Raw genomic sequence first — 16,677 nt, 5'->3', positions numbered from 1 at the left:
GGCATTCAACATATTACAAAACATATTTCAAGAAACATATGGTCTAGTTGGCAGCTGGTATAGCTACATTGCTCGAGGCAAGAATCATTTCTTGCCTATAGACAGATAAAGAAACGATAGATAGATAGATAGATAGATAGATGATAGATAAAGAAACTATAGATAAAGAAACTCACCAAATAGTGACAAAAAATTTTTATGCACCTAGATGACAGATCGATTCCATACTCTAGTAAACTAGCCTCAAAATACGGATGGAAAAAACATAAAACTCAAAGAGAAACTGAAAAATTCACTGCATTAATGAGAGAATTTTAATACTTCTTTCCTATCATTAAGAGATCAAGTAGATAAAAGTTTTAGGAAAGATGTGGAAGATTTATACAGCACATTAACAAGCTCAAACTCATGGTATAAGTGGACTGTTTCAACCAACAATTAAAGATTAATATTCTTTAGAAATGCATATGAACATATACACAAATTGATCACATGCTATGCGATAACCCTAATCTCAAGAAGTTTTGTAGGACTGTAACATACTGACCATATTCTCAGGTCTCATCACAATTAGGTTAAAAACTAAAAAAAAAATCTCTAAACAACTAAATATCAAAAAAGACTCAATTGAAATAGAAAATACTAAGAACAAAATACACATCAACAAGTATAGAAAGCCATTTAAATAACAGGGGAAAATCTATGCTAAATTCTAAAAATAATCCTAAAATTTATGAGTTATGCATCCATGGCAAATTCTCCATTTTTCCTAGCTCTCACCAATAAATGAAAGAACAGCTGTATAGAGACATAGTCTGTGCATATGAATGTATGTACATGTGCATTTGTACACACTCTTTTCTCTTTATTTCAGTGGTGAATTCTACTGAGAAAGGGTCACAAAAACCTATCATAGAGCAGTTAAATACCTCTTAAGAAGTGAATCAAAAGCTGCATATGTGCTTCTCTGGTGTTTGTTTGGGGAGGGTAAGAGGTAGCATCTTCCTGGCACAAGGAAAGCCTCAGGCATGTAGAAGATGTTGGTTTGGTGGCCTCATTATATACAGCTAAAGCCACGGAGACAGACAGACCTGGAAACAAAGACAGGCTTCATAAGACAAATGTGGGAATTCGAGCTCTATCCTGAAGGAACTGGGGAAACGTTCCATGCTGTAGAGGGTTATCATATGTTCCTCTCACCTGAGGTCATCACCTTCGCAATTACCTTGGTTTACACAATACATTATTTGGACATCCATCTATAAAGGTGTTTAAAGAAAACACAAGTCTGACCTGGTATAGTTAGGCTGAGAGGGGAAAGGTATTGGAAAAAAATACCCAAACACCAATTGTGTGTGATGCAAACACCTGAAAAGAGGACAATAATCTTCCTCCTGTTGCTTCATAAACTTGAAACCAGAAGGCAGAAATTCACAAACTAAATCCCTGGAGTCATGACCTTTAACTTGGAACTGTAACACCATGAGTGAATATTTCAGCAAGGAGGAGAAACAATACAAGCTAAAGCCCGATGAGAGAAAAACTCTCTAAAGTCCTGGTCTTTAGGGAAGCCGCTTTAGATTTCTTCCCAAGTCAGCACGAGTGTACATAAACTTTGCTGAAACCGAAAGCCTGATTTATGGCCCACCAAATGCATGTTGTATACCTGGTTTGTAAATGAGCAGCCTGAAAGAAAATCATGTTGTCTTTAATCTAGCCTTCAATGCTTCTACTCCCTGCATTCCTTGATGTTAAAACTCATGATTCCTGTCTATATGTTAATGTAAATCTTTTGTACTTTCACAAAATGTACAAATATTCACTCTGTAAAAACTGTTCATTCTCTGGAACACTTTCTTCCCTGTGAAGAGCCTGTTTCCCAGGCAACTATCCTAACTTGGGCACAAATAAAACTTTCTTTTATATATTCTAAATGGTCTGTCCATTTTGTGTCAATAAGCCCATCATAAAGCAAAGTGGAGGACGGCTCGTGCCAGTAGGAAAATTTTGCATCTACTGAGTTGGAAGGAGGAGGTGTGTGCTCTATATCTTTCTCTAAAATTGGCATAGGCTGCCTTGGGGGCCAGAATAGCACCCAGGGCTGAGGCACAACCTACAAAGTGGGTCAAACTCTTCAGGTGTCTTCAATTCCACTTTCTACAACTCCCCCCCTGTCACCTTCAAAGTGGCCACTCCCCAGTGGCCACCTGTTCTTGGATCTTCCCTTTCCTGCAGTGCATGGGTGCTACCTAAATCACCTCTAGTTCTCTCCTTCTAATCCCAACCTCCTTTCCTTTAGAGCAGCTGAACTATTATGAAAATATTAATAACAACAGCAACAACACACTAAAATTGAATAAACATACACCTGTATCAGGCAAACTGGCACATTCTGATTAAAGCAAACACAATCATCACTCGGTACATCTCCCAGATTTCCAAATATCCAATTGTTAAACCTCAAAAACATGATATCCTATTTTTGAAATCACCTCACTTCTGATTGCGATTTTATTGTTGTTGCTTTAACTGTATCTCTTAAAGCTCTTCATTTAGTTCATCCATCCACCTCTATATACCTACAGATACAATTCTCCTGGTAGTTTGAAGAGTAGAGAATTTATCTTCACCTGGTCCTTCTTTTCACTAAAGACAAATAACGTACCTCAATAAGAAATAAATTGCCAAAAGATACTCTCTGGGTCACCTGTATACGTGTCTAGGTTATTTGAGCCTAGGCTTTGTCTTTGAAATATTTTACATCTATGCATTGCCTCCATTAAGTACACTCTCTATGCTCATTGTCTCTGAGATGTTTGCATTATATAGTCCCTTAGGTTCTCTTTTAAAGAAGTTATAATATCTGCCTGGTTTCCTAACTGAATTAATCAAAATACAGTTTTTAATATGTATTCATTTTTATATCTGCATAAGTCATAATTTTAAGATATTCGAAAAATCATCTTTGATGACATAGACCTGGTTAATCACTGTATTTACACATCGGTATGGTGGCTTATAATATTTATAGCTACAATGTTTTCATGGTATTATATATCAAGCTTTGTAATGAATTCTGATGTCTAAAAACTTTTTTGATGTTCATTTATTTTTGAAAGACAGAGAGAGCACTAACAGAGGAGGGGCAGAGAGAGGGAGACACAGAATTCAAAGCAGGCTCCAGTCTCTGAGCTGTCAGCACAGATCCCGATGTGGGCCTCGAACCATGAGATCATGACCTGAGCTGAAGTCAGATACTCAACTAAACCACCCAGGTGCCCCTGAATTCTGCTGTTTTAAAGAGGTTTATTAAATTCTTAAAATGCCACCTTCACTCTGACCCCACCAGTAGTTTCATATACAGAATATTACCTTTTATACGGATATTGTTACATTATTACCCATGATTGTATAAGCTTGAAAATGATGAACCAATGAATATATTTCCTAGGTTTTGAAACTTAGTAAGAATAGGACATGGCCAATAGCTTTGGTATCTGAACAGATTCTGACATGTGATTATGGGGGAAAAGCCTCTCTCTCTTTCCCTTTCTCTCTCTCTCTCTCTCTTGATCTGTCTGGTTCCAAAAAGAATAAATCTTGAATAAAATGTGATGTCATCTGCCATCTTATGTCAATATCAAGTGATGCATTAGTTTGAAAGTTTTATCCCTAACCAAAATGAGCCAAATCAGCATGTCATATGTTCTGAAATTGTATTAGTTTCTGCAAACTCCAGCCGATGAACATGATTAGCCTGCATTTTCTTTCCCAGGCCCTCTGGCATAGGACAGGCGATTTACTATACAAAATACATCATTCATCAATGCACCACCCTCAATGGTGTAAGGAAAAAACAACAACAACGATCACATAAACCTCTATAAACAAAATGAGGGTAGAAGATTTCACTACACCCTTCTCAGGGTAATACCAGAAATAGATAACGCTAATCCAAAAATGAGCCAGCAGGTTCTGCTTGTTCAGAGGAAATGCAGAGCCCATTATTCAGCCTCATCCCTTGACAAATTATATTGAAATACAGAAATTTGGAAATTAAATGCATAGTGTTTTTAAGCAAAAAAAAAAATTAACAAAGCAACAATAGTTTTCCTAGTAGGGATTGCAAACTACCCCCCACCCACACCACCACATTAAATCTAGAGGTAATGCCAATATTATATTGGCATAAGTATATATTAAATATTATTAATAAATCATATAAATATTAGCATAAAGGGAAAGGAGCAGAAGGGGGATGGAATGTATAGACAGGTGGAGAGAGGCTTACAAGTACCACATCTGCTGGGTTGTTTGGGTCACTAATGTCTCTTTCTCTGCCAATGCTCACTGTTCTAAAGCACTATGCTGAGATGGTGAGAATCTCTTCCGTTACCTCTATAAACTCTATAATCTCCAGCCTTTGTTACAAATGCCAGGAGGTGCTGCCTAGTGCACAAGGGTGTCTAAGTGAATCCTATGCCAAACCCTTTAGAAATGCTTGGAGGGTGATATTTATTGTGAAACGTGCTTCTTTTAATTGGGCGGTTAATAGTAGGAGCCGTCACATTGCCTAAATATTGACAATCTTAGAGAACTCATTACTTTTTTTATGTATCCCACTCCATTTTTCCAAAATAATTTTAAATATTTATTGTTTGAAGAGTAATACATTCATATAGTTAAAGTAACACAACCAACATGAAAAAAGTGTATCTGCTGAGGCAACCTGCTCCCATTCCTGTCCTTACCCAACCTCTAGACATTGATAAAATGTCATTTTGCTTGATTTTGTTTTTTGAAGATAAATGATAAATTGTATCATAATACAATTTTGTTCTGAGGTCCTCTTAATAGGAGTAGGCTTTAGAACCAGAAAACTTCCTTTTCCCAGTTTTAATTGAATTTTTGCTCTTTTTAATTTCTTTCTATACTGAGGAGATTAGGCCTTTGTGGAACAAAGTGCAAATTTTGTTCCCCATTTATCTTTTATCTTTAATACAATAAATTGGCCATATTGAAGTGTTTCTTTTTATTTTTCTTCATTTTTAAAAAATTATCATTTGTCAATGTTTACATTGTGTCTTCAAAACTTTGAGAGTGAGAAAGGCCTTCACCAAGATTATAGAATTCACTCATAGTTTCAACCAGTACTTTCATGGTTTCCTTTTTATACTTACATCTTAGTTCCGAGTGGAATATGTGTTAATAAATGGTGACAGATATAGAATGAGCTTTACTTTTTTCAGCTTCGTATCCTGGTACCATTTATTTTAAAGTTCCTAGTGATTTGAGATAATATAAAAGATCCATACAGGTCTCTAAAAAATAGCGAAAAAAATGATTCCTACATGATCTACCAAATATATTCGATGAAGATATGCAGGGTAAATAGTACAGTGCTCTCAGAAAAGGGGGTGAAAGTGCATTCAATACAAAGGGGCATATTTCCTTACATGCACAGTAGATGGCCAAAAATGAGAGTGATAATGGCAGTGAGCACCACGCTCAAGAAGACTAGAAAACTGTCACAGGAGCCTACCATGAACCCAAATCCTGGATTTTTTCTTATATTTAAAGGTTCACTTGCATTTTATTTATTTATGTATTTATTTACTGCTTATATTTATTATTGTTTATTTATTTATATGATTTATTGCCAAGTTACCTAACATACAGTGTTTATGCTATGCTCTTGGCTTTGGGAGTGGATTCCCATGTTTCATCATTTACATACAACACTCAGTGCTCATCCCAACAAGCACCCTCCTCAATGCCTATCATCCATTTTCCCTGCACCCCCACCCCCACTCCTTTCCATCCTTAATTTGTTCTCTGTATTTAAAAATCTCTTATGGTTTGCCTCCCTATTTGTAACTATATATATCTATAGATATAGATATATAGATATAAATATATAGATATAGATATAGATACATACACACACATATATATAGTTAGTGATTCTTCACTTACACATAACACCCAGTGCTCATCACACAAACTGCCTTCCTTCATGCCCATTGCCCATTTGCCCATCCCCCAACCACCTCCCCTCCAGCAACCCTGTTTGTTCCCTGTTGTTAAGAGTCTTTTATGCTTTGCCTCCTGCTCTGTTTTTATCTTTATTTTTCCTTCCCTTCCCCTATGTTCATCTGTTTTGTTTCTTAAATTCCACATACAAGTGAAATCATATGGTATTTGCCTTTCTCTCACTTATTTCACTTACCATAATACACTCTATCTCAATCCACATTATTGCAAATGGCAAGATTTCATCCTTTCTGATGACTGAATAATATTCCACTCTGTATATGTATGTATGTGTTTGTGTATATATATGTATATATATTTATTATCACATTTTCACATTTACTCCTGAAACCAATACTTCGCTATATGTTAACTAACTTGAACTTGAATAAAAACTTGGAAGAAAAAGAAGTGGAACACACTATTATATGATAAATAAAAGTAAGTTGTAAAAACACTGAAGATGGCACAAAAACAGACACACAGACCAATGGAATAGAATAGAAACCCCAGAACTAGACCCACAAACGTATGGCCAACTCATCTTTGACAAAGCAGGAAAGAACATCCAATGGAAAAAAGACAGCCTCTTTAACAAATGGTGCTGGGAGAACTGGACAGCAACATGCAGAAGGTTGAAACTAGACCACTTTCTCACACCATTTACAAAAATAAACTCAAAATGGATAAAGGACCTAAATGTGAGACAGGAAACCATCAGAACCTTAGAGGAGAAAGCAGGAAAAGACCTCTCTGACCTCAGCCGTAGCAATCTCTTACTCGACACATCCCCAAAGGCAAGGGAATTAAAAGCAAAAGTGAATTACTGGGACCTTATGAAGATAAAAAGCTTCTGCACAGCAAAGGAAACAACCAACAAAACTAAAAGGCAACCAATGGAATGGGAAAAGATATTTGCAAATGACATATCGGACAAAGGGCTAGTATCTAAAATCTATCAAGAGCTCACCAAACTCCACACCCGAAAAACAAATAACCCAGGGAAGAAATGGGCAGAAAACATGAATAGACACTTCTCTAAAGAAGACATCCAGATGGCCAACAGGCACATGAAAAGATGTTCAGCGTCGCTCCTTATCAGGGAAATACAAATCAAAACCACACTCAGGTATCACCTCACGCCAGTCAGAGTGGCCAAAATGAACAAATCAGGAGACTATAGATACTGGAGAGGATGTGGAGAAACGGGAACCCTCTTGCACTGTTGGTGGGAATGCAAATTGGTGCAGCCGCTCTGGAAAGCAGTGTGGAGGTTCCTCAGAAAATTAAAAATAGACCTACCCTATGACCCAGCAATAGCACTGCTAGGAATTTATCCAAGGGATACAGGAGTACTGATGCATAGGAGCACTTGTACCCCAATGTTCATAGCAGCACTGTCAACAATAGCCAAATTATGGAAAGAGCCTAAATGTCCATCAACTGATGAATGGATAAAGAAATTGTGGTATATATACACAATGGAATACTACGTGGCAATGAGAAAAAATGAAATATGGCCTTTTGTAGCAACGTGGATGGAACTGGAGAGTGTAATGCTAAGTGAAATAAGCCATACAGAGAAAGACAGATACCATATGGTTTCACTCTTATGTGGATCCTGAGAAACTTAACAGGAACCCATGGGGGAGGGGAAGGAAAAAAAAAAAAAAAGAGGTTAGAGTGGGAGAGAGCCAAAGCATAAGAGACTGTTAAAAACTGAGAACAAACTGAGGGTTGATGGGGGGTGGGAGGGAGGGGAGGGTGGGTGATGGGTATTGAGGAGGGCACCTTTTGGGATGAGCACTGGGTGTTGTATGGAAACCAATTTGTCAATAAATTTCATATAAAAAAAACCAAAAAAAAACACTGAAGATATAAATCATAAGTTAAGAATAATTAAATATATTGCAAGAAATATTAGGAGTAAGCAATCTGTCTGACTTGCTCTGTGGCAAGAACCATGCAGTGTTTTCCATTGCTATTCCTAAGCTTAGAAAATGTGCACATGGAGATCAAAGATTTCTGTGTGCACATGGAGATCAGAGATCTGGCAGTTTCCAATCTCTACCACCAAACAATCTATACTAATTAAAGTAAAAAGTTAAAAGAAAGGGAGAGAGAGAAGTTTAATTTTGTAGTGGGAGGTTTAGAGAATTAAACTGGGTCACTTTCCCAATGAAGTAGTAGTCACAATAGAGATAATAGAAAAGTATTCTTCCACAGCCACTAACCAGGCCTCTCATTGTTTTTTAAAGGCATTTTTCAGTCAAACAATCTATACTCTATTTTCATAAGAACCTACTTGCATGTTTACACTATACACTCCAATTCCAAATTCAATGCTTAAATATCATAGTTAACTACAGAGTAGCTCAAACATATGACTTCTGAGTTTTGTATAAAATTTTAAAAAATCTTTACTTATTTGAGAGAGAGAGAGGGAGAGAGAGTTATGCACAAGCAGGGGAGAGGCAGAGAGAGAGGGAGAGAGAATCCCAAGCAGACTCTTTACTCAGCACAGACCTTGACATGAGGCTCAGTCTCAACAACCATGAGATCACGATCTCAGCTGAAATCAAGAATCAGATGCTTGGCCAAGTCACCCAGGCACCTGTGCATGACATTTTTAAATCACACCTAAGTAAAAAAAAAAAATAATAAAATAAAACAAAAAATTATTACTCTTTTTTTTAAATATTACTGCTACTTTAGAATGTATCATTTTAGAAATATAACCTGAATGCTTCCTTGATCATCTTCTTATCAAGACCTATTTTGAGGTCATTCAGAGGTATAATAAAGAAGTCAGCAGAATTTGAAGCCAAAGACATATAGAACTTGAAAAACAAAACAAAACAAAACCTAGAATACTAGAAAACTTGCCTCTCTAGATTAATAAATATTTTCACATAACAAATATGATGCCATTTTTGTAAGAGCATTAAGCAACATCATTTTCCATGGTCCCTTGACATTATCTGGGAGGGGTTTATAATATGCTATGAGGACCTCCAAAATTAGAAAGTAAAAGGAGGGATGCCTGGGTGGCTCAGTCTGTTAAGCGTCTGACTCTTGATTTCAGCTCAGGTCTTGATCTCAGGGTCTTGAGTTCAAGCCCTATATTGGGCTCCACCCTGCCATGGAGCCTACTTAAAATTTAACAAACAAATAAACAAAAAAAAGTAAAAAGATGTCATCATCTTGTAACTCAGGTTCTGTTTCTTCATCAAGACAGTATTATAATTTCAATGCCTGAAATTAAATAAACATTGGGCAAGCCCTACCCAGAACTATTATCTAATTTCTGAGCCACAGTTTCCTCAGTTTGCCTAAAAGTATCCCATGTGACAAAGTCTCAAAGAGTAGTGTTGCAAAAAAGTGCTCAAGATCCAATGCACACCGTGTAAAAGAGAATACACATGTTGTAGCAAGTCCTGTCAAATCGGCCAGCATTGTTTTATCTTCAGGTAGTCACTGTACAAATAATTATGGAACATCCACTTGGAGAAAAGTATGTTAATTCTCACAGATTCTGGAAAATATAGAAGCCCATCCCCTCTAGAAGAGAAGCAAAGGGATTCATAAAAAGTGAAATAAACAATAATAACAATAAGTATGTTTTGATATATTTTACTAATACATCTTATCTTTCATGAAATCCAAATTATTATATGCAAATCAAATGTATTAAGTGCTATGTAGTGATTGGAATCAATTGGAGTGAATAATGGAAACTTTGTTGCAAAGGTAACTGAGTCAAGCCTTAGATAGGTCAATTGTTTGGTATGCGGGAGAAAGATAAAGGAGCTTTTAAAATAAAAGGCACTGAAGTAGACTTTCTAAGTCCGGTTTTTCAGGTAGTTTCTCAAACAGAAACCCATGGGGGAGGGGAAGGAAAAAAAAAAGAGGTTAGAGTGGGAGAGAGCCAAAGCATAAGAGACTCTTAAAAACTGAGAACAAACTGAAGGTTGCTGGGAGGTGGGAGGGAGGGGAGGGTGGGTGATGGGTATTGAGGAGGGCACCTTTTGGGATGAGCACTGGGTGTTGTATGGAAACCAATTTGACAATAAACTTCATGTATTGAAAAAAAATAAGGTAGTTTCTCAGCTTACTACATCATTTCTTGCTCCTTCAAATTCTATCTTGGTTAATATATAATCTCACTTGATGTGTTGTTAACTAACCTCGCTGAATCATATCAGAAATGAAGACATCCTAGGTGTCTCATTAAGCTAGTTCTGCTGACTTTAATGAAAGATTATTATTCTTTTCTTGGTCACCGTTCTACTTTTCAGAAAAGCAAACAAAAGAATGTGTAGAACCACCTTTTTTCTATTGTCAAGAGAATTCTGTAAGAAAGGTGGGTGGTAAAAATAAATAAATAAATAAAATTTAAAAAATGTGAACTTTCAGCAGTACTTGCCCAGGAGAGAAAAACTAAATGTTGTGTTTTACTACAAATTTTCTGACCTTAATGATATTTTTTTTTAAAGTTATTTATTTATTTTGAGAGACAACGAGTACGAGTAGGGGAGGGGCAGAGAAAGAGGGAGAGAGAGAGGCCCAAGCAGATTCTGAGGCCAGCACAGAGTTCCACATGGGGCTCGAACTCACAGACTGTAAGATCATGACCTGAACTGAAATCAAGAGTCGGACATTTAACCAACTGTGCCAACCAGGTGCCTCATGACCTTAAAACTCTTAAAGAACTGTGAACTTTAGAAAACCTTGACCTGAATCTAACTGAAGATCCTTTCCTGACTAATGATCAATGGGACTTGTTTTGAACTGATTGTGCACTGACATATGAACTCATCTTTACTGCATAGAGAACTGGTTCTCAGTTCTTAATCATCACAACCACTGTGTGTGTGTGTGTGTGTGTGTGTTTCTCTTCAAAATATTAGTTTTAAGCAGGTTGTCTTCATGATGAGTTTCACTGCCTGAGCTAGCAGCCCTAGTGAATTCTATATAACTAATCCTATATTTTATTTACATTATAGCAAGAAGGAAGACAGGAATTCCAAAGCAGTATGAAGAAAGAAGGCTAAAGTCAGTAGACTTCAGCTGAATTCCAGCAGGGTGGACTCTTGGATTCATCACTTTGAGGCCAGTTCAATTCCAGTGTAATCAAGTTTGTCATGTGCCAGCAATGAAGAAGCTGGAGTTCTGAGTAAGACCAAGGTACAGAAAGCTAAATAAACCCTCTTCTGTCCAATCGTAGTTTATGTAATCAAAGTATTTATTATTTTAAAAATATAGTAAGTTTATATTATGCTTACAGTTTTTAGATGAAATAATTGAAACATATATTTACTAGCTGTGTGATCAAAGGGAAAGTTCTTAGACCACTCCTGAGGCAATCATTTCATTTATAACAATGGCATATCGATGCATACCTAATAAGGTTGTTGATTGAATTCAACTAATGCATCTAAAGAACTAAGCATAACTTGGCATCTAGGAGGTCCTCAATCAATGGTAATGTTATAATTACTATTATCTTTGTACATATTACTGTTAATAACATTACAGGGAGAGAGGAACACAATCAAGATTCATGCTCTGATGGATCTGACTTAACCCATCCTCCACTTAAGAAAATTGATCCCTTGATGCTGTCTACATTGCTGGATTCAAATATGAAATGCAGCAATTTAATAAATGAGCCTTAGGAACTGCTCAGGCAAATTGGGAGGCAACATAGAAAAGGCCAAGATTGTACAGTGCAGAAATAGCAGTAGAATAAAACCATAATGACCAGTGAAAATTAAAACCTTATTATCCATGGGGTGCCTGGGTGGCTCAGTTGGTTGGGCGTACAACTTTGGCTCGGGTCACGATCTCATGGTTTGTGAGTTCGAGCCCTGCCTCAGGCTCTGCCCTGACAGCTAAGAGCCTGCTTCGGATTCTGTATCTCCCTCTCTCTCTGCCGCTCCCTCACTTGTGCTTTGTCTCTCCCTCTCTCTTAAAAATAAATAAACATTTAAAAAATTAACAAAAATAAAACCTTATTCTCCTCAAATGTTGATAGATTATTAACCTGTTAAAAATGGAGAAAAGGGATAATGCATTCTGATTGGAATTCTATAAATTAAGGAAGGATACCTTCACAAAGATACGGAAAAGTTTTTGCTGATTTTTCCCCCCACTGTCTACCTGGACTACACACTCCCTTTTAGATAACGTACACTAGGTAAGATTCAGGTCAGTCAGGCTTCCAAGAGTGAGCTGGTGGGAAAAGTCTTCCTCCTTATCCATGAGCAAATATTGAAAACAGAGAAGCATGCTGTGTGGGGCAAACAGGTTAGAAAAGAATGGTGCTGACCAGGAAGAGGGTATTTTTCCCTTACATGGATCTAGAGAACTAAAACAGGAAATCCAAATGATGACACATCAGAGCACCATTCACAACAAGATGGTACAAATACAAATAAGAGCTTGCTGGTGAACCAAATTCTTGACTTTTTCTAATACTCAATTTCACTCATATTCAAACAAATTTCACCCAGACAGGACAGAGGTCTGACTTCCAATCTTACAGCCAGGAATAAGCTTCCAAAATATCAATGGAAATGCTTTTTATTTTTTTTTTAAATTTTTTTTTCAACGTTTTTATTTATTTTTGGGACAGAGAGAGACAGAGCATGAACGGGGGAGGGGCAGAGACAGAGGGAGACACAGAATCGGAAACAGGCTCCAGGCTCCGAGCCATCAGCCCAGTGCCTGATGCGGGCTCGAACTCACGGACCGAGAGATCGTGACCTGGCTGAAGTCGGACGCTTAACCGACTGCACCACCCAGGCGCCCCTGGAAATGCTTTTTAAAACTTAAGTAATAACTACATCCTAAGATCTTATTTTCTGCGACCCAACTAAGTCTTAATATTTAACTATGGTCCTAAAAGCAAATTAAGGCTTTTCTCGCATGGTTAGTAAATGATTGCAATTTGAGGGTTTATGATTCTCACTGAATTCCTCTCAGCTTTTCAGTTAATACTTAACCTTTCCAAGGATTCAGAACTCTGCTCAGGCACTTGAAATGTCATTGTGGATATTGTAAAAGATCTTCGAGAAAACCATTGTGAAAGTGGTTGCATTTACTCCCCTCAATCTTCTCACCCCATCTAGGAAAAATAGCTCACTCCAAGCAATCTGTTTATCAAATGGGCTCTCATTAGCTGTTGATGGACCAAAGTGATTAAATTGAACCAATGCAATTTATTGCTGCAGAAAGATACAAGGCCAACACTGACGTTAATCTTGATGCATGCACATAAACCATTCAAAATAAGGCAACCATTCATGTTGCAATGCAGTACCTCAGCCTGGCAGGGCCACTGGTTGCATGATAGGAAACAGGAGAGGATTGGACTTGGAAGTGAACACACTGGTTAGTTCCTTCATGGACTGACCCACATGGCTGTAGGTCAGGGAGAACAAAACAATCTTAGCAAACTTCTATCCCACAGTCAGGATTTTCAGCTATGCCATGCTGCAACACCTATGTGCCAAGATTTTGAATACTTGCACAAGGCTAAAGAAATGGCTGATTTTTTTGTAATTTCCCTCACTTTGGTGGCAAGTTTTGAGGCTTAGGAAACATTGTAAGTGTCATAGGCTTATGATAGGAGTTAGAATCTATGCCTCACTGAAGAGAGCATCAAAACAGGCTAAACTGTGATCCATGCACCCACACATTTATAGGCATCTGTATCATCTCTAACAAGGTCTACATCCTGTCATTCCTTTATATCATTCAGTGGTGTTCCATTGCATACATAAATCAAAATTTATCTGTTCACCAGATGAACACTTGCATTGTTTCATTTTTGCCCATAATGACTAAAACTGTTTTGAACATAAATACGAGTATTAAAGAGGATATATATTTTCATATTTTTTGAAAATGGAATTTCTGGGTCATATCATAGGTTCTGTTTAGCTTTATAAGAAGTGGATAAACTGTATTTATTAATAATTAACAGTGTTCAATTTTTTTCATGTGTTCATTGGCCATTTGTGGGAGATGGAGGAGAGAAGCATCAAAGGAAAAGACTTCAAAAGGGAAGGACTGGAGAAGGTGCAAGGCCTTAGGACATGTTTACATAGTTGAACGTGGCTGCAGCTCATAAGGAATGCCTAGAGCCATTAACATTGTCCAGGGCTATATCCTCCTTCACACCTGACCCTTCCTAGTGTTATAGAAACCAATTAACTCGAAATTCAACCTTGAAAAGCTAAACCATTGGATTGATTAACACACTTGCTTAGCTGACTTTATGCACATAGTCTTTAGCAATTATCCTAATAAAAAGAAGCTTCATTCTGGAGTCGGGGCCTCATTCCGACTGGAGTATGAGGACCTTCATTTAATTGCACTTTGTGGACTAATCATTTGCGACTCCAGCCATACTCCCTGCAACAGCCATTTATATATCTTTTTCAATGAAGTAGAGCTGCTCAAATATTCCATGTATTTTTTTTTAACTTGTATATTTTGCTTCTTGTTACAGAGTTGTAAAAGTCCTTTAGGTACTGTGGACTCAGGTTTGTTATCACATATATATTTCTCAGATATTTTCTCTTAGTCTGTGGCTCGTCTTTTCTTTCTCTACCTCATGTCTTGTCTAAGAAATCTTTGGCTATAAAATGTTCACAAATATTTTTTGTATTTTCTTCTAGAAGTTTTAAACTTTGAGGTTTTTATATTTAGATCCATGATTCATTTAGAGTTAATTCTTGTATTTGGTGTGAATTAAAGGTCATGGTTAAGAATTTGTTATGTGGATGTCCAAGTGTTCAAGCATCATTTAAAATATATATATATATGTATAAATATATAATTCAATTACTTTAGCAACATTGTCTCAAAAATTGACCCTGTATGTATGGGTTGATTTCTGGACTATTTTATCATCTGCTGCTTATTATTTGTTTATTGACTAGTTGTCCATCCTTATTGAAATTCCATACTATCCTGACTACAGTAGCTTTATATTGCCTAGAAATCAGGTCGTGTACATACTCCAAATGTGTTCTCTTAAAACAAAATAGTTTTTGATATCATTTTATTTCCATACATTTTTTTAGGATAAATATGACATTTTCTTTAAAAAAAAATACTTAAAGCCTCCTGGGATCTAAATGGGGATTGTGGTAAATCTATAGGAGAACTGACGCCTAAATAATCTTGAATGTTTAGAAAGATGCACATGTTATTTCTATTTCTTTAAGGACATGTTTACTATCTCTTAGAAAAGCTTTCGTTTTGCCTATAAGCCTGTCTTGCACATATTTTGGTAAATCTGCCTCTGAATATGTCACGGTTTTTGGTGCCACTTTTAAAATCACTACTTTCTTAAAACATAATTCACATACCAAAAATTTACCATTTTAAAGCAATTTGACATGTCAGAGACTATACTAGCACAGTGCAATAAAATTTGAAATAGATTTTAAGATAATAGCACATCAAATTTGATAGAATGAACACAAATTTTGTCAAAAGATAAATGACTATCTCCAAAGATAAATGAAGATCTCAAAGAATTGACAACTCATTTAGCAACAAAGGATTAATTTCTTTACTATACATAACATTCTTTCATATTAATAATAAAGGCAGCAATGAATTAATAGAAAAGTAGAGAAAGATTATGAAATAATGGTTTGTGGAAAAAGAAATTTAAATATGCCCCTACCACTCATTATGGCAATAACTGCAAATTAGTTATTTTCCATTATTTTCCATGTATTTAATCTCTTTCAAATCTTCCATATCTGGCTCTCTCCAATGTAGCCTACTTCTTTATATCTTTCTTTTATGCCTAAAATTCACTTCAGCTGACTTTAATATGTTGTTAAAGCACTTTTGTGTTTTAATTTTTAACTGTTATCATCCAAGTAGTCAAGGATAAAGGTGACTATATAAACTCAAATCTTAAGAAACATCCTCCCCCAAGCTATACAGTCCAACAAGAACAAATAAAATTTAACAATCAATCTCAAACTTCAAATTGCCTGTAAAGAGAAATTAATCAGCAAATTACAGCAGCATCATTTCCCAAGCTCTTGCCTCAAATCTTTACAGAGAATGGGAGAGAGATGTCTGGAAAAACTATAAAGAAGAGAGGAAAAAATGAAATGCGTAAGCCTGAGGAAAAATCACACCTCCTACCCCCAAAAGAGAAAGTATGCCTAACGGGTGAACATGGTGTACACGAGTCATAATAGATCATAGAACATTACTCAAGTGAAGGGACTTAAAATGTGCACAGTGCTCATTGGGAGGGGATGGTAATGGGAAAAGAGCAAAGCCCTATAGAAAGACAAGGGAGGAAACCGAAAAAGATCAGAGAAAATCTGTAAATATCTTCTAGCTTTTCTACTAACTGGTTATTTTTTTGTTTATATGAAATATAATAATTTTTGCTTATTGATTTTCTAAACTTCCACCTTTCTGAATTTCTATCTTAATGGATTTTATAGGTTATCTTAAATTATCCAAGTAAATTGAAATAGTGATCATTTAAGTCCTTTCCAATTGTTTACGTTTTAAATTTTATTTTCTTGCCTAATTGAAATGGATGGTATCTATCCGGAACAATGAAATTCAGGAAAGGTAATAATAGATATTCCT

Source organism: Lynx canadensis, chromosome C2 (assembly GCF_007474595.2).
Source record: "Lynx canadensis isolate LIC74 chromosome C2, mLynCan4.pri.v2, whole genome shotgun sequence".
Classification (NCBI taxonomy): Eukaryota; Metazoa; Chordata; class Mammalia; order Carnivora; family Felidae; genus Lynx; species Lynx canadensis.
This window is presented reverse-complemented; position numbering follows the sequence as displayed.